The sequence below is a fragment of the Zingiber officinale genome, chromosome 6B, assembly GCF_018446385.1.
Source record: "Zingiber officinale cultivar Zhangliang chromosome 6B, Zo_v1.1, whole genome shotgun sequence".
Taxonomy (NCBI): Eukaryota; Viridiplantae; Streptophyta; class Magnoliopsida; order Zingiberales; family Zingiberaceae; genus Zingiber; species Zingiber officinale.
In genome coordinates this window covers 102,346,137-102,371,873 of record NC_055996.1, presented here as the reverse complement: position 1 = coordinate 102,371,873, position 25,737 = coordinate 102,346,137, and the positions used below count along the sequence as shown (strand labels likewise).

General features: G+C 36.3%; 1 pseudogene; it reads left to right on the top strand.

Annotated features, from left to right (window-relative positions):
• The first annotated feature begins 1,656 nt into the window (after positions 1-1,656).
• LOC121988552 overlaps positions 1,657-25,737 on the top strand; it is a 47,463-nt pseudogene continuing 23,382 nt past the window's right edge.

Below are 25,737 nucleotides of genomic sequence, written 5' to 3'. Positions count from 1 at the left end.
AGCATGAGTATTATTTGAAAATTCTTGCTACTTGAATTAGTCTTTAATATTTTATTTCCATTTTGCATCTTAGGAGGTTGGTGATTTAAGTGGCATGCCTTAGTTGTTAATGCAGGTGCATTGCTTTTTCTAGGCAGCACTCTTAATATGGAGTGGTTCAATAATAGGGTCATATGCTAGGATAATTCAACATTTATTTCCGGTGGCTTAGAGCTCATTTAAAGATTTGGTAGTTTGAATAATATTCTCATATTCTAGGATGATAGAATATTCATTTGCCTTTGCCTACAGCTTAAGCAGAGTCTGATAGCTGATACTTGGTAGTTCTAAAAATATTAGATGATGTCATAAAAGAAGGGATGATTTTAGGATTTGAAAAATATTCAAGTAAAATATGGATATTCATAAACATGCTAATGTAATTGCTCATTTTGTCCAGATGTAAAATTCTCAGGTTAGATCACTTGTACATGCTGCAATTCCATATGATTGTTGGTTATGAACCTAATTCCCCATGAGTCTTTGAATGGATGTTCCTATTGAAGATCATTGATGAGACATGTAGGTCCCAGATAGGTTTTAATTAATTAAATTAATAAATAGTTAATTTATATAATTGTTATTAATATAAAATAATATCTTGTATTATTATTATTATTATTATTATTATAATAGATACTTCTATTTTAATTTGAATTATTAATATATCAATTCTATTTAAATAAAATTATTTTTAATTATTTTTTCTAATAATATTAAATTATTCAATAATTGAGAACTTATAATAAATCAATATACAACTTATTTTTATATGATGGATTCTAGATTGTGGACTCAAGTGAGAAGTTTGGTACTCAGGTTTCTTGGTAGGATTGCAGATATGGAGAGTGTTACTATAATAAGTAGTTTCTGCTTCGACCTATTTTTTCCCCAACAGATTCACCTTTAAAAATGACACAACAGAAGGAACTCAATTTTGATGGAAATGAGGCAATATGAGTAGTAATGCTTGTTGATTTGATTAGAACAACCTCTAGCAACCAATTAAAAGAGTGTTACTAAAAGTAGGATTGGTAGGATTGCACATATGGATAGTGTTACTAAAAGTAGTTTCTGCTTCGACCTATTTTTTTCCCCAACAGATTCACCTTTAAAAATGACACAACAGAAGGAACTCAATTTTGATGGAAATGGGGCAATATGAGTAGTAATGCTTGTTGATTTGATTAGAACAGCCTCTAGCAACCAATGAAAAGAGAGCTATTGGAAGAGTTGAATTGAGGAATCTGTAAGGTGTTTATGACATAGAGCTATTTAGTTTTTCTAACCACCTATCATGATTCTACCATGCTTGACAAAATTTAAACTTCATCCTCAAGGAAAATATATGTTGAGACAGGTTTACCACTCTCTAATTGCCTCCAACAACCTTCTGTTTCTGTAAGTTTAAATCTTGTGTCAGCAATCTGTGGTATGTTGCTTTATGCTTAATCTGTAAACTGCTAATTGCTCAAGGTCTTAACAAAACAACAATCTTTATGTATCACTATTGCTGTTCTATATACGAACATTCAAATATTTCATTTGTAATAGTTGTTGATATATGGGTAGCTGCCATTTGTATGTGCTTATGCATTTACATGCCTAACTCTTTCTATGCAGATTTTATCATCAGTTCTGGCTGCAACTCCTTTTCCTTTTAGCATTAGATTGGCTGCCGTTGCTTCTAGTAAAGATCACATTAATCTCGAGAATTGGTTGAATGAATATTTAAGTACATATAAAGATGCTTTCTTTGAGGTAATATGATTGCAAGTTTGTTATTTTTTTTGCATAATTAGTTCACTTGCTTTGCTTGTTTCAAGAAATTCTAGTACTCCAGGATTGTCTGAGGTTTTTAAAAGAAGCACTTGCGGATGCAACAGCCGATGTCCCAGATGCCCCTCTTCCACAATTTCAATCAACTATTTTGAATGCGTATCGTGAAACATGTTCAATATTCTTCAAGGTTATTTCATAGCTCCTTGTTTCTATTATCTTTTTGATATGAAAATCCAGTTATTCATGACACTGCAGAACGTCACAAATAAAGATTCCTATTGCAGGTTTTCCAGGCACATTCAGGACAGCTGATTTCTAATCAGCATTTTGAGGAAATGAAGAAACTGCATAGCTCATCTATTCCAAGGATTCCAACTGTTGGACCATTTGTTCCACCAGTTTCAGAGGGTATCTCAGATGATATAGACACAGAGGTGAATGCCTATTTCCATCAAATGTTCTCTGGACAGTTGACTATTGATGCAATGATTCAGATGCTTGCACGTTTCAGAGAGTCTTCTGATCTAAGGTCTGTCAAGTTAGCTTGATTCTTTAGTTCAATTTCCATTGTAATTTGGGAGCATTTCTCTTCTACTCTCCTGCTTTGCATCGTTCAACTGTGCGATTGGTCAAATTTTGGGTGTTTGTCAAATATCATGATTAGTCTTATTTGTGGTTATTTTTGTTGTTCTATAGTCAGAGAACTTTGATTATGGATTTTATGGGTAACATCTCATGACCTGGTCCATCTAGCAGTTGGACTCTGTGTGTCTCTGTACTAAGCCTTCAACTCCAGGTGACTGCCTAGACGTAGACTTCTTCAGCAACAATATCTCCTTTCTTCAAATGGTTTTTATGTGCTGCTTCATCAACATAATCCAGATGCGTAAACTCAAGTTAACAGAAGTTGGCTCATCTAAGTTTATAAACCCTTTTATACCCACAATTCCTCATTTGTGACTAGTAGAACATGTTATTGCTCTACAATGTGAATCCTAGTAAAAAGAAAGTCATGAACATGCCCATTAAATATTGTGTGATTATTGCTAGTTTTATGTGCACTTTGCAAGATTTATTTTCAGTTTGTAAATAAATTCATTTTTAATTAAGAAATTCAATTGTTTTGGAAGAGTTGAAACATTCTTGAAGTGCTATATGTCATAAATTAATGATTTTAACACACTTGTCTTATTATACCTAAAAGCACTTAAGCCGTTCAAGAAAGAAATGTCTATGTTGATGTTCAATCAAAACAATGCAGCATTATTTATCAAGTCAATGTGTTTCACACTCCATTTTACAGCAGTGACAATTATTTTTCCTTGTCCATATTTAATATTTTTTGGATCGAACATCCATCTTGAGTAATTAATCTGGGAACTTTCAATTTTTCATTTGTGGTAGCTTTTCTTTGGAAAAACATATTCAAGCCTCTTAACAGATACACCAAAATATAGTACTTGAAATTGAACTATTGTTTCTCATATCAACAATTGTAGAAAATCTATGGGAAATTGCTGATTCTCCTATCATTCCTTCAAAATTCAAATCCTTCGTTGATTCCTTTGTCCACTTAGTGTATAAGCATTCACAAAGAAATTGGTAGACATATATTCTTGTTTCGCTATGCTAATAATTACATTATTTGAGAATCTAAGCCTTTTACTTCTTTTTTTTTCTTCTAATTGTAGAGTTTTTGACTTGTTCAACTAATATCAGGGAGCAGAAGATCTTCGATTGTATCATTCGGAATCTATTTGATGAGTTCAAGTTCTTCCCCAAGTATCCTGATAGGCAACTAAAGTTAGTCGCAGTGCTCTACGGTGAGAGTCTAACTTGATGCACATTTTTTAGCAATATGTGAGGTTCTTTTCTTTTTAAAAGTTCAGGCTGTTCTCCATGCCTGTTGAACATTTTCTTTCCTTTAGGATGTATTTCTCAAAAGAAATTGAGTCATTATTTATCAATTTGTCATGTCCTTTTCCCTTTTAATATATCTTCTTGTTGTGCTATGTGTCTGTTCTTCCTTTTATTTCCTTTTAGATGTTTACTCAATTTAGAAATTGTTCTTGATAAATTTTGCATGTTAGTTATGTATGTATTTTCTCATAAATTTCCTTTAGAAGGATACCACAAAAAGGTATTTCTGCTTGTAGTACACTATTTTTGCTCATGTTGATTCACTATTATTGCCTATGAAAGGTATTTGATACACATATCTTCATGTGTGCACTGTCGGCTTACAATCTTTTTGGTATTTACTAGGTTTCATTTCTGAGGTAATTTATTGCACTAACTCAACCTTTTAGTTGAAATGCCAAAATGAATCTTGCAATTTTTGGGCAAGCATTTCACTTGGTATTTGAGCATACTTGAAGTTGAGAAAAGTAGGGCAACCAGCCAACCATGTTGAAGAGTCTACTTGAAATTAAAACCAATCTGCAGCTTTGTTGCAAATCTTCATTGATGCTGTAAAGTCGTTTTGCATAATGAAGTGCATAAAGTTTAAAAGCAACAAATTCCTTGGAGCAAATATTTTTCTTGTTGTTTACATAAAACTGAATAGTTTATCCAACTTAGGGTAGTTCTCCATCAAAAGCAGCTGTATCTTAGGTTAGAATATTTTAGTCCAAATTCCCTTCCTGCCCTACTCACCAACAACCAATATGTTGCCAAAACTAACTTCAATATGTTCATCTGTAATGATTGCCTTAAAATTTGCAGTAAGATTTCTATCTGTTTGCCATTTTCAAACCTAATTTTAATTGTAGTATATTTTAGTGTTTTGTTTTTCTATTAAAACATTTTTGATTATCCAATTTGCACAGGTTCTCTAATAAAGCACCAACTGGTGACACATATTATGCTTGGTGTTGCTTTACGTGCGGTTATTGATGCATTGCGTAAATCTGTTGATTCTAAAGTCTGTATATATCTTCTGCCTCCTCCTTTATATTTTCTATTTCTAGATGTTAACTGCATTTCTGTTTGATCCAGATGTTTATGTTTGGTGCAAATGCATTAGAGCAGTTTACGGATCGGCTAGTTGAGTGGCCCTCATATTGCAATCACATATTACAGATATCTCATTTGCGTGGTACACATGCTGAATTGGTTTCATTCATTGAACGCACACTCATAAGAATTTCTTCTAGTCAGTCGGATTCAAATAGCACTAACTCAATTAGTGTTGATCAACAAGGCTCTGGAGTACCTTCTACTGAAACTACGGAGGTTTGTATTGGTAAAATCCCTTATGTTCCTTGTATGCATATCCATTCTTTCTTGTTTTTATAGCTTGGTTTGGATTTATTATTTATATATAGTTTTCTGGTGATCGCAGATACGAGTTTGGATGATTTTGAGAGTACTCCATTTTGTATTTGATTATTTGTGCTTTCTTTAGATATCACCATCTCATTCTTACATTTACTATCAGATGGGATATGATTACACTTCCATTTATTTGAGCATAATTGCTTTTAATTCTTTATAAAATTTCCTAATTTTTTACACAGGCATCTGATGCATCATGGCAGATGATGGGTTCACCTTCTACACCGTTGGGCCAACAATTTTCCTCTTTGCAGTTGCAGCAGAGCCATCAGGGTTTTCTGGGCGAAAGGAGCAAAGCTTCCTCCATATCTGCTGCTCATACAAAATCTCTTTTATCACATAATGTGCAGTCTCCATTTCTTTCTGGATCAGCAGAATCAGTCACTAATCAGAAGGTATTTGTTTAGTTTATTGGGTGATGAGATTGAAGTTAAAATTTCCTCTTCTAAATTCATTGAAGCACCAGTGAAGGCTCATGGCAAGACTTATGTTATCACTTCATTATTGATTTTTTTTTCATCAATCCTCTTTAATACTTATCAATCTGGTGACAAATACTTTACATCACATGCAGACCACATCTCATCATTCTGTGGCCACAGCAACTGCTGTAACATCATCCGCTGGTTTTCTTCGTGCTCGGAGTGCAACAACTTCTGGTAAGGCCAAAAAAAGTTTCATTAGACTTGCAGTCTTTTTGGTTCTTTTTCCCCCGTTACCATGTGGAACATGAAATGCAGGGTTGAGGTGCTGTTATGCCTATGTTTTATTTCTTCATACTTTTTGGTTTATTGGTATTGAACTTGATTGATATTATTTTTATAGGCATGCTTCGGCAACCCTCTTACAGCACAGGTTTCGGGGCTGCCTTGAACATTGAAACCCTTGTTGCTGCAGCTGAGAGGAGAGATACGCCAATAGAGGTTACTCTCAAACCCTAGGATGTTTAATTCCATTAATGTTGTACTTTGTTGTTTTTTCTCAATGTCAAAAAATCCTTCTTTTTTTGGCTTAGGTTCCTCCATCAGAAATCCAAGACAAGATATTGTTCATGATCAACAATATTTCAACTTCAAACATGGAGGCAAAAGCTAAAGAGTTCAATGAGTTTCTCAAAGAGCAATATTATCCTTGGTTTGCGCAGTATATGGTGATGAAAAGGTTGATATTGATGTTCTGTAATACCATTTTCATATCCATACTTCCATTTGATTATGATTGAAGTTTGCTGGTATGTTTATTAATGGTTTCTCTTGTAGAGCAAGCATTGAACCAAATTTTCATGACTTGTACTTAAAATTCCTGGACAAAGTTGACTCAAAATTGCTAAATAAGGAGATAGTGAAAGCAACCTATGAGAACTGCAAGGTTCTTGTTTCGGTTCATCTCAATTGTTTTAGTAGTATTGATTTATGTTATTTTTTTTACTTTGTTTTTTTTCTTTTAAATTTAATTTACTTTTTTGTTTAGGTGTTGCTAAGATCTGATCTTATTAAATCAAGTTCTGAAGAAAGATCTCTTCTTAAAAATCTTGGTAGTTGGCTTGGGAAGTTTACCATTGGTAGGAATCAAGCATTGCGTGCCAAAGAAATTGATCCAAAAGCTTTGATCATAGAGGTATCCCCATTTACAGTTTTAAGTTTTCTATACTATTGGTAATATTAATTTAACTAAATTCATCTTTTTTGGATTATTGATACCACAATAGAGTTTGAGGTTTGTTTACCTCTGTCAGTGGGAAGAAATCTCTTCTGGCTTATGCGGAAAGGTCAGTGTTGTAAATGGCGCAGGCGGTAGTGGGGCGGTCAGTGACCGCCTATTGCCTCGACCACCTAGATAGTGCCTAGGCGGTTTAATAGATATATTTTTTTATACATAATATTATAAATAATCATTATTCTTTATAATATTTAGTTTTAATCAGTGTTTGAAATGCCATCTCGTGCCGCCCGGCACGGACGGTTTTGACCGTTCCGCCGGGCGGCCGAAATAGGCACGGGAGGCGTCCTTGTCTCAGCGGCGCTGGAGGAGACGCGGGACGCCATCGGCAACGTCCTGCCGACGCCTTCGGCATTGAAGGCGTCGTGCGCGACGCCGGAAGCCTTCGGCAAGGTCGCCGGACACTTCCGGCGCCCCTCGCGAGATCGCCCGCGATCATCGCGACGCGATCTTGCTTACTGCCGTGATTTTTTTTCTGTTTTAATGATTATTTATTTTATTTAATTAATTTAAAGAATTTCCAAGGAGGATGTGTGATATTTTGAAGAGATTTTTATAAACCCTAATTAAATTATCCTAATAAAATATATAAAAAATATATTTAAAATTAAAATAAATTAAATAAATTTTATTAATTAGTATTCTTAAAAAAATAATATTTTAAATTTCATTTACAAATTTTAAAAAATATATAATAATTCTTATTTATATTCTAATATATTTTTTATTATTTTAAATTTCATTTAAATTTAAAAAAAAATTAAAAAAATTCTAATAAATTATATTTATATTCTGATTTTTTTTTTAAATTTTTTTACTTGATATTTTTTACTATTTAAAATATATATTATTTAATTAATAATTAATTAAATGAATAAATAGTTAATTTATATAATTATTATTAATATAAAGTAATATCTTGTATTAATTTATATACTTATTATTATTATAGATACTTCCATTTTAATTTGAATTATTAATATATCAATTCTATTTAAATAGAATTATTTTTTCTAACAATATTAAATTATTCAATAATTGAGAACTTATAATAAATCAATATACAACTTATGTTTATATACACAATAAACATATTTATCTTATAATTACTATAGATAAATAAAAAATACCGAAACTGTAACGGCACGATACGATATCGAAATCGTATCGTTCCGGTCTGAGACCGAAACCTCAGCACGGGTCGAAATTTTAAACCTTGATTTTAATCAAATATATTAATTAAAACTTAAATATTTAAAAAAATACAATTATATATATATATATATAATTAATAGGATAATTTTATTAGGTTTTAATTAAGTCTATTTAAATTATCCCAATCATTGTTATGATTCAAATTGTTAAACATAAAGTAATTTAATTAAATCCTAACGTACAACTTACTCACGTACTCTGTTTTAGTCGGACGAGGAGCTTGACACATCGTCGGGACCGCGCGACTAGTTCAGATGCGTCATTGGCTTGAGCAACGTGTCGAGACCTATCGTTGGGTCCGAGTGACGCTTCCGAGCCGTCGCCAAGCTCGGGTGACGTGTCCGGGCTTGCACGATGCATTCGGACATGTCGCAGGCCCAGACGTCACGTCTGGGCTCATGCGCCCAAGCCATGCATCCGGACGTGACGCGGTGGTGAAATGACAGCAGTGCCGACTCCATGCGTGGCGGTGGCGGAAGAAGGTGAGTTACCGCCTAAAGCATCACCTCAGCTTGAGGCGGTGAGGTTGATGCTCACCTCCCGCCTAGGCGGTTGTCTCGGCCGCCATTTAGAACACCAGGAAAGGTACAACACCCAAGACTGACTGCCTTCCCCTTCATTTCCACAGGCAGGAGGTTGTGCAAGGGGTTCCAAATCCGTTCAGCAGAACCTCTTTTAACCCCAAATACTTCCGCCCAAAGCTGGGTGGAAGCGTGGATCTTTAAGCAAAGCTGTGCAAAAAACTCTCACCACCCTTCTTTTCATTTGCACCTTCATTATGACCTCACAAGTGGAGGGCAGGCAGTGAGTGATCAGGCGGGTGAGAGGTGGTGGGGGCACTGTGTGATCAGGCAGGGAGGAAGTGGTGCTGACCACAAGTGGTGGGGCTGTGAGTGAGCGAGTGACAATGCAGGTGGTGTGTGATCAACTGGGGAGCAAGCAAGCTACGAGATGCTGGCCATGGTCCTAGCGACCATGCTGCGTGTGAAGGGATGTGAGCACAGGATGATTCTGGCAGCAGGTTTGTCGCAAGCTGCACGAGATTGAGGAGAAGATGACGAGAATGAGACTGGTAATAGGGGTAGTTTTTGTACTTTTCCAGTTCTTTCCCTCCTTTCCCCTTCTTCTCATAAGGTAAACTGATTTTTCCCTTCCTTTTCAGTTCTCTCCCTTTTATATCCCTTATCTCCTTCCCTTGTTCTTAAGAACAAGTGATGCAGCGTAAACTATTGAAACTTTGATTCGAACATGAACGCTGAAACAATCTTCTAAAGAATTATTGATTCAGCAGAATACCAGGAAAGTAGGCATAAAAAACTCCTCATTTTTTTTGGGGGTGTGTGTGTTTTAGGGGCTTCTCTAACATCACCTAAACAAATAGTTTAAATAGTCTTAAAAACCTATAAAAGGCTTTAAATGATGTTTTTTAGTCTAAGACTAGTTTGTTACAAATTACACTCAGTAATCAATTGTAGATCTATAAATGAGCTTTGGTTCAATATATTGTTCGTCCTGTGATTCAATCTGAGTAAAAAATTATGCTCTTTCAAAGTTTATCAGCCCATCGCCATTGATCAAAACGGTCCCAAAACTCTAGGCTTTGCTGCTCATCAAAGAGCCTAAAGCATTGGGATTTAACAAGCATGGTATGTTATATGTAAGAGGCTATTGATACCATTCTGCTTTAAGTGAAAGCCACCATAAGACTTTTAATATAGAAAAGAAGTATGATTGAGTACTGAACAATAGTTTCTTTCCTGTGTTATTTAACAACAATTGAAGAAAGTATAAACTTGCTTGCACAAGAATGTTTAAACTATAGATATTTTAGTGAACCTTGAGCATGCAGTGAGTGATAAGTAACAAACAGATTTGGATTATAAATAAGACGACTATATCACCATCAGAAGCAAACTGTTTGCCATGATTTGTGGAATTGGTATCGGGATGGGTTGATCATGGTGGCAAAAGACGACTACGCCCCCGGCGCCTCCACCAACCCATCTCAGGTCAACACAGAGGAGGTAAAAAGATGTTGGTGCAGGCAATCCTACACATATCGTTTGCTTCAATTGGATTGGTGGGCTGGATTGAAAGAAAATATCAAATTTGGAAGAAAAAAAATGTAAAAACAAATTTCTTCAATATGTGAGATAAAATTTATCTTTTTGGTTGCTAGTTTCATAATTTTTTAAATAACAAATCATTTATAAGGCTAATATACTTTGTTAATTATAGTTCACATATCAGTATTGGCTGGTCATAAAATTTATCAGCTGTATTGAACCAGTAGAATAACTGGATTGGGATCCAAAATAAAAAGTCTAAAATGAACAAAATTATTTAATGTAAGGGTGGGATTTCAAAAATCATAACAATGAAGAATATTATGCTCCAGAAAATTCGAAGAGCTTATATTGATAAGGAAAATAACCAGATCTATTCCCTACAAATCTTTGAAATATTAATTTATTATATATTTTTTAACAATATTTTGTAATCATAAATAATAATATTTTTTATTATTTATTTCATATCTCTTTTCTTTCATCTAGTGCACCAAAATAAAAGGCCATAGGACAAGATATGAGAAGAATCATTTAGGAATATTCAGCAACAATAATAAAAAAATAATAGTTATTAGCAAGTAATAAAAAATTATTACTTACTAATAACTATTAATTGAATTTATTAATAATATTTTGTAAATTGACATTAAATTATTTAACTTAATATATTTGGATAATATTTTGTCAAAAATTAGTAAACAAAAATATAAATAATTATATTAATACAATATAATATAATTAAGAATTAAGATTGATCCCGTGCGGAAGCTGAGATAGATGGAACTATCGGTGATGTAGCTGGGATGTTGACTGGACCGTCATGACCCGGAGGGAAAAAGGGGGGGGGGTGAGCTGTCATTTGGGTTGACCAAGTCATTAGAAGACCCCAGTTAACGCTATTTGCAAACAGCGATCGGGGCAACGTGCGATGCTCGAGGCAGATCCCAAAAATATATAAGGAGCAAGATAAATAGTAGAGAAATGACATGCGTAAAGAATAAGGGGAATGCACTTTGGCCGAGGAGGGCGCCCTCTAGTAGACCGGTGAGCTGGTCGTAACGCTGATTGAATTGTCGTGACTCGAAAGAGTAGATGAATGTGGATCGGATGAGGAGCTGGATCTGGGGAGTCGAGGGTCAGATGAGGAGCTGCATTTGGGGAGGTCTGAGCCATAATGGCTCATAGGTCGGACCATAATAGTGTCTCGCAGGCCAGAATATGACAGTGGCATGCAAGCCAGAATATAACGGCGGTGCGAAGGACGAAACACCATGTCGGTGCGAAGGCTGCAATGCAAGAACACAGCAATGGCGCAAAGGTCGAACGACTTGGAAGGCCGGAACACAGCGGAGGCAGAACACGATCAGATTGGAGCCCACTAGCAGCGGGGGCTTGGAGGCCTAATCAACGTTAGAAGCATATGACAGTGTGGATCTCAGAGATGGTGGATGCCGGCTGGTTGGATCGAAAGGTGGGGACACCAGAAGGTCGGATCCAGTGGCGGGGTGCCGGGGAGCGACGCCGACGACTGGGGCTGACGACTGTGGGTTGCTCGCCGAGGGCTGTGGAGCGGCTTCGACGACTGTGGGTTGCTCGTCGAGGGCTGTGGAGCGGCTTCGACGATTGTGGGTTGCTCGCCGAGGGCTGTGGAGCAACATCGGTGGCCAAGGGCTTGTCGCTAAGGGTTGTAGAGCAGATCCGACTCTGTGACCGATTAAGAGGAGGCAGATCCGACGCTATGGTCGGCAACATGCCTAGCGTCGTCCGTCGTGAAGGAGAGGAGGTCGTCGACGTGTAGCGTGCGACGTGGCTGGCGAGGGAGGAGGTGTCGTCGGTCGGCTGTGGACGATGGAGAGAAAGGGGTGACATCCTCGCATGTGTCAGCTGTGTGAATGAAAGGCGGCGACGTGCATAGGAAGAAGAGACGGAGGCCAACGCCCCTTAACGCTAGTCCTTCACACCTAAAGCAAAAAAACCTAGACCAAAATGACAACAAAGCCCTATCCTCCACGTGGCCATCCTCCTTTTATCCACCGTATTACTAGCCTCCCCTTCAAGTCTAATCGAATGAGGCACGAGTCCGACTGACTAGATCAAGCGTATCGTAAAGCAGAATCGCTCTTGATTGCAGAGTCGGATTGCTGGACCTGTTATATGATGTTGAATGAGTAAAATCGCTAAGCAAAGAGCCTGTGAGCATTCGATCGGGGAGCTAGGCTCTTGAAATCATAGATCGAGGAAAGTGGTGTCAAGAGATCGACGCAAAGCGGTGGCAAGTGAGAATGATAAAGATGCAGAGTGAGCGATCATATGCAAGTGCTGAATGGGCAATTCATATGTGTGGAGCAGAGCGGCAAGTATGCACCAGGCAAAGAGACGAATGAAGTGTTGAGCTAATTGGCAAGTAGAGTACTGCGCTAAGCGGCGTGCGAGGCAAATGCTATGGAGTTCCTGCGGAGCCGAGAAGTGAGCCCGTGGGGGGCCCATATGATCGGTGGTACCGGAAAAAGTGGGGCGTGGAGCATATGAGCTGAGCAAAGCCTGTGAGATTGAAGGGCACAAAGCCCATGGGACACTCTTGCTCGAAACTAGTAACGATAGTTTGGTCTGACACTAGTGGAGATACTCTGTCTGAGACCAATGGAGTGGAGATACTCTGGTCCAATGGAGATAGCCTAACCTCGAACGGGGGAGGTTGAGCCTTGAAGAGGACATACCGATAGAGATACTCTGGTCCGAGACTAGTGGCGATACTATGGTCTGAGAGCAGACTTGCTTATAACTTGGCCGAACAATTCTGGGAGTCTTGAATATAAACGCGAGGGCATACTTGCTTATAATCCGGCCAAACGACTAGGGAGTCTGGAATATAAACGCGAGGGCATACTTGCTTATAATCCGACCAAACGACTAGGGAGTCTGGAATATAAACGTGAGGGCAAACTCGCTTATAACCCTACTGAACGGCTCGGGAATTTGGAATGTAACACGAGGGCATGCTCACTTATAACCTGGCTGAACGGCTCGGGAGTCTGGACATGACGCGAGAGCATGCTTGCTTATAACTCGGTCGAACGGCTTGGGAGTCTGGGACATACGGCTCGGGAGCATGGTGCGAGAGCATACGACTCGGGAGTCTAGAACATGGCGCGAGAGCATGCTCACATATAACCCAGCCGAACGACTCGGGAGTCTGGAGGCGTGTATGACTCGAATGTCTTGGAGATACTTCGGTCCGAGACCAATGGCGATACTTCCGTCTGAGACCGATGGCAATAGCTTGACCCCGAACGGGAGTGGTGGAGCCCTGATGTCAGTGGAAGTGGAGTGCATAGCAATAAGAGGGAGCAGAGTCCGTAACACCCTGGATCGGGGGGCTAAGCCTGTAATCCTTGATCGGAGAGCTATAGCAGATCTTGTTGGCTGAGGATATATAATAGAAAGCCTAACCTACAAACTTGCTGAGGATCCGACTCGATTTCTTGACTACTAAATACTCATGGAGTGAGGGGGGAATATAATAGAAAAACTAATCGGTTGAGAATCTGACTCGGTCCCTCGACTCCCGAATACCTGTGGAATAAGGGAGAATATAATATAATAAGAATCCAACGCTTGTGACGCCTAAGGATATGGAAAATAAGGGTCTCGTCAGGATGAAGAACCGTAAGCTTCGAGCGTCTCAATCAACCGAGAATGATGCCTATAAAATTCCATTTTTCATTCTGTACTGTGGCAGCAATGTTTTCACTGAAATCCTTCGGGATTATGGTTATGATAAGGAATTTTCCAACGTCGTCGATCTTCACGTTCCCGATCGGGCGAAGTTCCCACAAACGACGTCAAATATGATCCTGTCCGGAAGATGAGATAGATAGAACTGCAGTGATGTGGCTGGAATGTTGACCGAACCGTCATGACTTGGAGGGAGAAAGGCGAGTGAGCTGTCATCTAGGTTGATCAAGTCATAAGAAGACCTCCGGCTAATGCTACCTGCAAACAACGATCGGGTTATCCTGGTTCCTGGCACTCTGATGTTTGAGGCAGGTTTCAAAAATATATGAGGAGCAAGATAAATATTAGAGTAATGAAATTTGTGAAGAATAAGCATGGGGAAGTACCCTGGCCTAGGGAGTACTCTCTGGTAGACCGGTGAGCTTGTCATAATGCTGATCGAATTGTCATGACCCGGAAGAGTAGATGAATGTGGGCCGGATGAGGAGCTGGATCTAGGGAGCTGACGGCCGGAGTATAACAATGGCTCGTAGGTTAGACCATAATAATGGCTCGCAGGCCAGAATGTGACAGTGGCATGCAGGCCTGAATATAATAGCGGTGTGAAGGCCGAAACACCATGTCGGCACGAAGGAAACAATGTCAGCACATAGCAATGGCGTGAAGGCCGAACGACTCAAAGGGCGGAACACAATCAGATCAGAGCCCACTAGCAGCGGGGACTTGGAGGACCGAACGGCGTCAGAAGCATATGACAGTGTGGATCTTAGTGATGGTGGATGCCGGTTGGTCGAATCGAAAGGCGAGGACATCGGAAGGTCGGATCCCATGGCGGGGTGCCGGGGAGCAACGCCGATGACTAGGGGATACTCGTCGAGGGCTGTGGAGCGACGTCGACGACTGTGGGCTGCTTGCCAGGGTTTGTGGAGCAGTGTCGATGGCCAAGGGCTGTGGAGTCGATTCGACTTTGTGACCGACAAAGAGGAGGCAGATTCGGTGCTATGGTCGGTGGCATGGTCGGCAACATGGCTAGTGTCGTCCGTCGCGTAGGAGAGGTGGTCATCAGACCAAAATGCCCTTCTTTTCCTCCACGTGACCATCCCCCTTTTACCTTATGGTATCAAAGAATTTTATAAATAATACTTTTTATAAATAAGGAACAATAATAAAAAGTAGTGAACAGTTGACATCATTTTCAAATAAAATTATGTTTTCTCTTAATGATTTAATAATTATTAGGATTGAATTATTATGTAATATTGGACACAATTTTGCTCTTAAAATATGAAATAAATGAAAAATCGTTATGATAAAAAAATCATAGATAAGGAATGAAATAGAATCACAACAAAAAGGAAGAAAGTTCTGGCTATGATGACAGTAGGCTAATATTAAAGAGAGATTTTTGCTAGAGGAATACATAATTAATAACTAAATCACATTATTTTATGAAATCTTTTAGAAAAATGTCTTGCAATGTTTGGTTAGCATTTCGAAGGTCCATGCACAGATTTTTAAAATATAATGAATTCATTTACCATGATCAAAGAAATCAAAAAGAATTTGAAGAGAAAAAAAACTAATTGAGTTCTTATTTGATGTGGCATAATTTTAACTATGCATCTAAATAACTTATAAGCAATTTGATTCTTTGTCCTACATCAAACCCTTTACTTTCTGTGCCCGTTGCTGTTTTGGTAAAGCTCCAATTGTGTGTCCATGCCTGGTCAAAATTGAACTTTCTATCATTCTTTTCTTATTCCAAACAATTTCCAAAAATATATCCGATTTGTCAGAGAATGTATGCTCGTAAACGTGAATAATAAAGATCATATTTTTGTTGAGAAAATATTAAGATTGATTGCTTTTGAATATAGGTCCTATATATGAAGAGTAGGCTATTGGCTAGGTACAGTGGTAGCAAAGTTACACTAAAAGTAGTCTAACATCTTTCTTTTAAGGATATTATTTGAGCATATAGAGGTCAGTTGTCAGCTGAGTAAAGACTCCCCAACTACAACAACCAGGTAGGCATAATAAAACAAACTATCTTTAAACAGGGAGATATCAGTCTAACATTCGTATATTTTTGTATTGGAATCCAATGTCTAGGTCTATTCTTCATTTTTGTGCTGAGCCATTATCATATACTCCATAAATTGGAGGGTGTTATATTTGGCGATCCCGAACTTACATTGCTTAATGATAACAACAATGATGCCAACGCTGATGATGATGATCCATTTTGTTCCTGTTAACTTTTCCATGTGGAGCCTTATTAGGGAATAAGTTTTTGCTGTTACTCTGAAAAACTGAAGCATGATAAATCTATCAAGATAAAACCATATCGGTAACTAAAATTAATGTGGTAAATAGTAAATTCTTAATATGGTTCAGGATAAATGCAAGATACAACTGGAAACCAACTATTTTATATGGCTTTTTTACTAAAACTGTGAGTGGCGAAATTGTTTATGGTAGTAAACACATGGATCATACAAGTGTTTTGTCTTGATTGTCTTATCTAAATGGATCCACATCAGGGAATTAGTATTTGCTTCTACTCTGGAGCAAACTGCATATGATAAATCAGTCAAGATAAAACTATATTAGTTGCTAATTTAATGTAATAAATAGTAAATACTTAGCATGGTTTAGGAAAAATGCAAGAAACAGAAATGTTATTTTTGTACTCTTTTTGTTTAAGCTGAGTAGTGCTAAGTGCCTAAACTAGCAAAGCAGCTATCTTCTTCAACTTTGTACCATTCTACTCATTTTAAATTGCCAAGGGAACAGTGGAGAAGATCACTTTCATATATTAGTGATCACTGTTGTCTTACTTACACTGCTAGTGGTAATTGCAAGTTTATCATGTTCTATCTAAAAGGAATGGTCATTGTAGATATGAGATTAGTAGTTCATTCGTGGAGGCTGTTGATTTTGTTTTTATTTGGTTAATTGTTATTATTAGTAGTTCACTTTTATTTGGTTGTTGATTTTGTTTCCATTCTTATTTTATTGTACTTGGTTGATAGTGATACCGTATAGCCGATTCCACCTAGTGGGATAAGGCTTGGTTGTTGTGGTTGATAGTGATACCATATGGTACAATTAAATACTGGTATGACTGATGTGTATCAAGCAACATAATCTTGTTCTAGAAGTCAATTTACCTAGTTTACATAATCTTGTTAAAGAAGTGGATTCAATTAGGCTAGGCTTGAATTAGGTTTTTTCCTTCATCTGTTTTTTGCGTTCTTCCTGTTTGGACAAATTTTACCAGTTAATGGTTTATTTTTATTTTTAATTTTGTATTAGTGTATACATGGAAGGTAAATTGACAGTGATCTAGTTTTACCTTGTTGATTCTCATACAGTCAAGATTTAAATAAACTAAAGTATTTGATGTCAAGCAGTAACATTTTGTTTATATTCATGAGATACTGACGAGCTGGCGGAGGCGCTGGGGGCGACCAAATCATCTTTTGCCACCATGAGTTGAATCATACTGAGAATTTGTTGTCTTCATTGGAATTTGGCATTTAAAGTTTGTTCAAGAGTGTATACCTGTTATACAATGCCTCACTGAAATTATTATCCATCATTCCTTGAAAGCAAATTACCAATTGTCTTGTCATTATTTCACTTTATTAGGCAGCAGTTTTCTTTTCTTTCTATAACTGAAGTTACCTTGGTGCACTGAAATGAATTATGATTCTCTTGCTAGGCATATGAAAAAGGTCTGATGATTGCTGTAATCCCATTCACTTCAAAGGTAGTTCCTTTTAGATTTTAGTTGTTTACAATATTGTTCTCTTCTTTGTTTGCTTGTTATATACTTGTCATATATTTTAGGTTTTGGAACCATGCCATTCCAGTTTAGCTTATCAACCTCCCAATCCTTGGACTATGGGGATTCTAAGTTTGCTTACTGAGATCTATAATCTTCCAAACCTCAAAATGAATCTGAAATTTGATATAGAGGTAAGAACCACTTTGTTCATGATAGCTTAAGCATCTTTATAAGAGATTTTAGGTTTATGCAGTTATTCCAAATCTTATTCTTGTATTGCAGGTTTTGTTTAAGAATCTTAGTGTAGATATGAAAGAAGTTAAACCAACAACTCTTTTGATAGACAAGGCTCGGGAAGTGGAGGGCAATCCAGATTTTTCAAATAAGGATATCACTGCAGCTCAGCCACCACTTGTTGAAATTAATTCAGGATTGTTGCCTCCATTGAGTCATGTAGAATTGCAAACTGAGGTCAATAGTTCTTCTCATTCAGCAAGCCATCCCAGTGCAATAACTCAAGTAGTTAGTGATTTTTCCCTTCCCTCATTGATGAATCTTCAATATTTTGTCTTCTAATCATGTTTTATACTTTTGTGCTGTTGTCCTGGGGCAGTATGCTGCTGCTCCACATACCACTTCAGGTTCCATTTTGGAGGAAGACAAAATTGGCATTGTAAATGTACCTGAACGAGTTCCATCTGTTCAGGGTTTGACTCAAGTTACACCATCCCCATCGCCTTCCCCTTCACCCTCTCCATCACCTTCACCTTTTTCTCTGAACCAGGTTTATATTTTCATTCATTTTTTGTTTAAAAATTTTTGGGACACATTGTTCTAACTGTTTGAAATCTGGTGGAGTAATATTTTTATGTTATACTGACTGTAACACTCATCCTTACTTGATTGTTTGATGTAAACTATGAGGACTTGATTGGGTTTCGTATGTTTTGCAAAAGTGAATATTCATTTATGAAGTGGGAACCGCTGAGCTTAGTTAGAAATCAAGTTGACTTGCATAATTTGATAATTATTTGAGATTTTTCATTCTAATAAGGAACTCTTTAAGTTGATTTAGAAATCTATGAATTCTTCTTGTATCAATAAAGTTCTTGTGATGCAAATTGTTGTACTAAAAATTTATTCTTTTTTGATTCATTTCTTATATGCATCACATTCCTTGTGCTTAATGTAATTGGTTTGTCTTTGCAGCTTCTGACAATAATTCCCAATTCTGACTCATATATCAATATTAATCCAAAGCTTAGTTCTATGGGGTCAAACATGCATTTTCACAGGTATTTGCTTCTATTTGTTTAATTATCACGTTAATAAGCCTTTCACATCAATATCATGGTCTTGTAATTTTTTTTTTGCTATATCAGAATTATTCAAGTGGCAATGGATAAGGCCATAAGAGAAATTGTATCTCCTGTTATTCAGCGAAGTGTTACCATTGCTAGTAGGACAACGAAGGAACTTGTTCTGAAGGTTTCTGTCTTTCTTCAGTAAATGTTATGCCTAACTATTTTTTCTCTCACAATTTTTCTCCGATTACATATTGTCTTTTCTTCTAGGATTATTCCATGGAAACTGATGATGGTGTCATATCTCGTTCTGCCCACCTAATGGTTGGGACTCTCGCTGGAAGCTTGGCTCATGTGACTTGCAAGGTTCCTATGTTTTATTGCTAGGTTTATGTATCTTAGATCACCTGAGTGCTGTTTTCTACCTAATTTTCTTTTCTTATGTCTGTTTTCATGTTTTGTGTTCTTAATCTTTGAATTACTAGGAACCTCTTCGTGTAGCCCTTTCAAGTAATTTAAGAGGTCTTCTTCAAGTTTTGAATGTGGCAAATGATCGGGTTGAGCAAATAGTTCAGATCCTTACAACTGATCATCTTGATCTTGGTTGTGCTGTAATTGAGAATGTAGCATCGGAGAAGGTACACAATTTCTCTTTTTTTTTACTGAGATGTTATGCACATTCTTGAGATGTGCAGTGCACATGTTTTTTTCCTGCATATCTTCATTCTATATTTACCCTTGTTATTATATTGCAATGATGTATGAAAATATTTATTGCTTGTGATTCTGTAATTCTATTTTAGTTTGACTACATCCCTATTTAAGTAATAGCCTAAAACAAAATTTGAAACTAAACACATATTTGTTTTTAGTATAGTCACTCAAAATTAAATAAAAAAAGGATAAACTAAACCAGATCTTTTAGACATTTGCTAATTGATAATTTATATAACTAGGCTCAGCTGAAAATTAACTCAACCTCAATTCTTCCTCATGAAGAGGCTAATTTTACCTGATTATTTAGGTTAGCAAATACTGATTTTCAGAATAAATTGTGATAGAAGGATTGGATATAGACACAAAAAATGTCTTGAAAAATTAGTAAGATGCTGAATATATTGGGTACAAGTCTAATTTGTGGCAAATTTATGCTAGTACTTCTCTTAGAGATGGCTGGGAGATGTATTGTTCAATATCGTCGATTATTCTCCGCCAAACGAATTTCTTTCTGAGTTTTATTTGGGTATGATGTGGTGCATGCTTTTGTTGTCTGCTTGCAACTCTGTCAAATATTTGTTTCTGCAAATTTCTACTGGTTCTCTTGTTTGGATGAACAACAATTCTTAGCATATAGCTTTTTGACTCTTATCAATATTTAGATTGCCCTATTTAAGATGTTAAAATATATTAATTGTATCTTTCTGTGGAAGAATGACTACTGAGATGAATATTAACTATACTTATTCTAACTTAATTTTTTTTAGATGCACAAGGGTTTTTAAAATGTGATTTTTTTATGTTGCTATAAATTAATCACTTTGTTATTATGTCTTCTTGCAAATTACAACTATTGGAGCATCTTTTTGCTAAGGAATTTTCTTTTTTAGGCCGTTGAATTGATTGATGGAGAGATGGCCCCTTCATTGGCTGCCATGAGGAAACAAAGGGAAGCATCTGGACCTGCATATTTTGATGCCCTTTATGCACAAGGGCCACTTTCACGAATTCCAGAGGCACTTCGGCCAAAGCCTGGCCACCTCTCCCTTTCACAACAGCGTGTCTATGATGTAAAACAAAAACCTGATGTTATTGCATGGTTAATAACATTTTGCTCAGCTCCTTTTATTTTTTTATTACCCATTTCCATGTAGGATTTTATCAAGAATATTTGGCAAAATCAATCTGGTCAGAATTCAACTGCTGCTGCATCTCTTGGCCTTCCTGGTCTGGGCACTTCTGTGGGTAATTCTTCTCTGTCACGCGTGTATGATTCAAGTTCTGGTAGTGTCAGTTCCAATGTCTATGCCACTTCACAAGTAGCTCCCTTCAGCACGACTCAACCCTTGGACCTTATCACGGAAGAGTCAGAGCATGGTTTAGCACAACCACTTAGGTATATTAATTAGTTACTTTGCAGTTAGTAAACTAACTTTCAAGTTGTTGTGATATCACTTTTTAAAAAAATATTCTTGCAGTGCCTCCCCAACTTATGGTGCCAATGATAGTCTTACCCAACATGGGGGTGAAATTAGCTCTACTGTAGCTTCTGTTGTTAGTGCTGCAGATCTGCACACGGTTGATCCAGCAGTTGCAACCAAAGTCGGTGTTGAAAACTATGGTAGTTTTTATCTGAAACTATGCACACTCATTTTTTTTCTTTTCTTTTTATATCAGGATTTGACGAATGTGGTGGCACCATCTGTTTCAGCTTCTATGGATCGTCTAGGAACTGTTTTACCTGAATCATTGCTGAGCACGGGGGAAGCTTTGGAGAAATACTTGCAAGTTGCTCAAAAGGTTCATTGATTCTACCTATGATCATATGCTAATGCAGTATTTCTACAGAATATGATTTGCTCAAAAGGGTCATTAATTACATAGAGATGGTGTGATGGATTATATCCCTTTTAGTGTCGCATGAGATTTTTTGGTATATAGAACTATGCAACTGTTACGCATGCCAAGTGGTTTACTACAATTAGACTAAATTTGATTTGTATAGGAGTTTTGTAAACCCCGGTTGTATTACAGTGAAGTTCAGAACTCGTATTTTTAGGATCACCTCTAATGAGATTTCTAATAAATCATTTAAGCACTAATGCTGTTGCATTCAAATAAAAATGGAAAAATGAAAATTTCCAAGTTTCTGAAATCAAATGTTTCTCGTATGCTTGTGCATTATTCTTTGTTATGCTATGGGTGCAAATGCCAATTATCATTGTTTCTTGTTTGTTCATTAATCTGTATTTAAGTAAGATTCTCATTAAATAACTGTTGTGCAATTTTATCGTATAAATGGGAGAATATGTGTGTTGCAAGGTTTTGGATCTTCTGATTTTTTCCTGTACCAGATACAATTAGTAAGTTATCAGTACACAAGGATTATGTTGATGTAATTCTCGGTGTCTATCCCTCTCTGTTTCTATCTTTTTTTTTTCAATGAGCTTAGGCATAAGCATCAGTGATATATTTAATTGCAGAGCAAATGGTACACTGGTAAGTGTATTTAATCTATATTCTCATTGATGTGCATTGGACTATGATCCTTTGCTTTTAGTGGACAATCGTGTAAACCTTCTGCCCAATATTGCATTTAGAAAGAGAAATGGCTACTTGTCTTTGGTGACACCTTAAAGGGCTTAAAACTAACTTGAATTGGAGCCAAATTGTGATTTTTTGTCTTGTTTGTTGTGTTATTGATTGAATGTGTCATGGAGGAATTGGGTGCGTGCATGACTTATCCCAGAAGAAACGTTGGTCAAAGTAATATGTAGAAACCATTAACTACTTACTATTTTTTTATCCGATTATGAAGCTTCTTTTGCTTGAAACAGGGAACTCGTGAAAGAGTTAAGAGGGGTAGTTATACAAAATGAGAGAGCATTTTGACTATCATAAACATGTATATTTTTTTCTGAGATTTTCGATGCAATGCTGGTACAATTAGTTAGAAGATAGGAAAATATTTTCTCAACAAATGAAACCTTATTTTCTCTTTAATGTTGGATCAAATTATTTTTTTTTACCCTTCAACTTATTCTAGAATTTTAGCATTGTTGGCACATCAGCAACCATTCCCTAAATGCATCTTATTTAATTTAGAGCTTATTCAAGATTTTTCCAAAGAATCAGTTAATAATTTTTCCACTACAATTATAATTACACAAAATTCTTTCAGTTGGAAGCTATGATTGCTGCAGATGCCAGAGATATGGAAATTCAGGTTAGTTTGTCTCTATTCTTTGTCAACTTCGTTTATTTTATTTTATTTTTTCCCTCCTGCATTATTTCACTAGATGTTAACTTTTTTCATAAATGTATTTAGGGAGTGGTTGCTGATGTGCCAGAGATCATCTTGAAATGTGAAAGTCGAGATGAAGCCTCATTAGCTATAGCCCAAAAGGTTTGTTGTTTGTTTTGAGTAGCTTGCAAGAATTTTAGGTATAATATAATAACATTGCTGGGTAATTCAGGTTTTCAAGAGCTTGTATGAAAATGCATCAAATGCTCTCCATATTGCTTCCCATCTAGCAATTCTAGCCGTCATACGAGATGTTTGCAAACTTGTTGTCAAAGAATTGACAAGCTGGGTATGTGTCTACTGTTAGCTCTCTGTTGGAGGCTTTTGTCGAACCTTTCTTTGATAATATCAAGACCAATTTCATTCATAATTAGCCTTTTCTTATTTGATGTTTGGTCTGAAGAACATAGTAGATTTTTTTGATATTTCATCCATCATGTATTGTTATATTCATTGGCATATTAATGCAAAACTTTCATTCCCAAATTTCCTTAATTGTTTGGTGTCGTTGTGTTGTCTTCGATCGTGGGATCTGGGCAATTTAATTCATATATTTTTATATAAATACAGTATTTATAAATTGTGGCCAATCTGGCAATATAGAAATATTTATTAATGTGACTGCCATGTTCTATTTTATTTTCTCATTTATATTCCATTTGACTTGAATAATTTTAGTTTTGAGTCAGATTGCACTTAGCTTTTATCCTTTTTTTCCAGATAATTTACTCTGATGAGGAACGAAAGTTTAACAAAGAGATAACTGTGGGCCTTATTCGTTCTGAGTTGCTCAACCTTGCTGAATACAACATCCATTTGGCTAAACTTATAGGCGGGGGAAGGAATAGTAAGTCAAAAAACTAGCATTTCATTTTGATGTTGGATTACTTTTTACTGTAGATGATGCTTGTGACTAAGTGCCAAATTCCATTGTGATGTCCATAAAGGATGAATTTGTTTTGTGAAAGCACAGATGACATTTTTGTTATTTCTTAATTAGGGTCGTATACTGAATCATGCTCTTTGAGTCTACTTAAAAAGAAATAAAACTTAGTACCTTCTCCAGCACTTGGTACTGCCATCTATTACTCCATATATATTCTTATTGATTTGATTCATCTTTGGCTTTTACGGGGAAAAAAATCTTAATGCAAAAATATCGTTTGAAATTGTATTGTTTTGTTGCAGATCATTAACAATATTAATCAGAATTCTGGAAGATGACTTCTTCCTCTGAGTAACTTATAGGCAACCATGCAATTCCTCTATCAACTATGTTAATCTAGAGAATTTAGTTCTCTCTCTCCCTGCCTTTTGTCTCCCCAACTTGTTTTGTGTAAAGGTCTTTATCATGTACCCTTCTACCAAGCCCTTCTATCGATTCCCCTAGTCCCATCTTTGATTTATTCATTTTGACTTCATTGGACAGGTAACTTTTATTCCTTCTCTCTGTAATTCTCTTTTATCCCTTCACTCCCATTAGAAGAATTTATTATCCATTAGAAAAGCTTATTATATGCTGTTATGGTCAAAGCATACTTTTCCCCTCTGAGCCACTTTCATTTTCAGTGACACACTAGATTCCTAACTGTTTTATCAGTATGGATATTAAAATAATATCAAGAAAATTATTTTATATATATATATATATATATATAGGATTTCATAATAATCCTTGCTGTCTACTACTCATGTTGAACTCGCACTCTTAGCGCGGAAGAATAATGCATGTCTGTTGAATCTTTCATCTTGATTATAAAGGCTTATACCTGCATAAACTTGTTAACTTGTTATTTTTTACACCCGCTTATTTATCACCTTTATGTGTGAATTATAAAGGTTTATACCTGCTTAAACAAGTTATTTTTTTTTCTTAATTTTATTTAGTCACCTAAATATACCTGCTTATTTATCACCTTTCTAACTTTGTGTGTGTGTGTGTTATAACGGTTTATACCTGCTTAAACAAATTAATTTTTTTTTCTTAATTTTATTTAGTCACGTAAATATACCTGCTTATTTATCACCTTTCTAACTTGATATGTATATATATACTTTTATAGGAAATCAATCAACCCTTAACTTGCACTTTTAATGCAGCAGAATAATGCATGTCTCTTGAATCATTCAACTTGATTATAAAGGTTTATACCTGCTTAAACAAGTTAACTTTTTATTATTTAATTTGTATTTAGTCACCTGTGTATTTATCACCTTTCCCACTATCAAAAATGAAGCAAAACGTTGAAGATGGTTCATAAACTATCTTCCTTTCTTGGTCAAGTGCCTTGTTAATGCCTTTGAAATTTTGAGTTGGTTCTTCGATTTGCTTTTTACTTTTGACAATAGAAGTGATGTCAAAAGCATTAGCAAATTTTGAATGCTGGGGACTAACCATTCTGTTCATTCACAGAACCAGCAACTGAGTTTGCCATATCGCTTGTGCAAACTTTGGTAATTCAGGAACCTGGTGTAAGCATGTCAGAGCTGTACAATCTCATTGAGGCTTTGTCAAAAGTACTTTTATTTTCTTCTGATCATTTTCTCTAAAAATCTGTGGAATTTCTCATTATGTTATTTATGTTCTTGCAGTTGGCTATGAAGCCTGGGTCACCAGAGTCATTGCAACAGTTAGTTGAGATTGCTAAGAATAATGTATCTACTTCTTTATCTGTGAACAGAGAAGATAAGATCAAGCAATTCAAGGATAAGAAGGTATTTTTC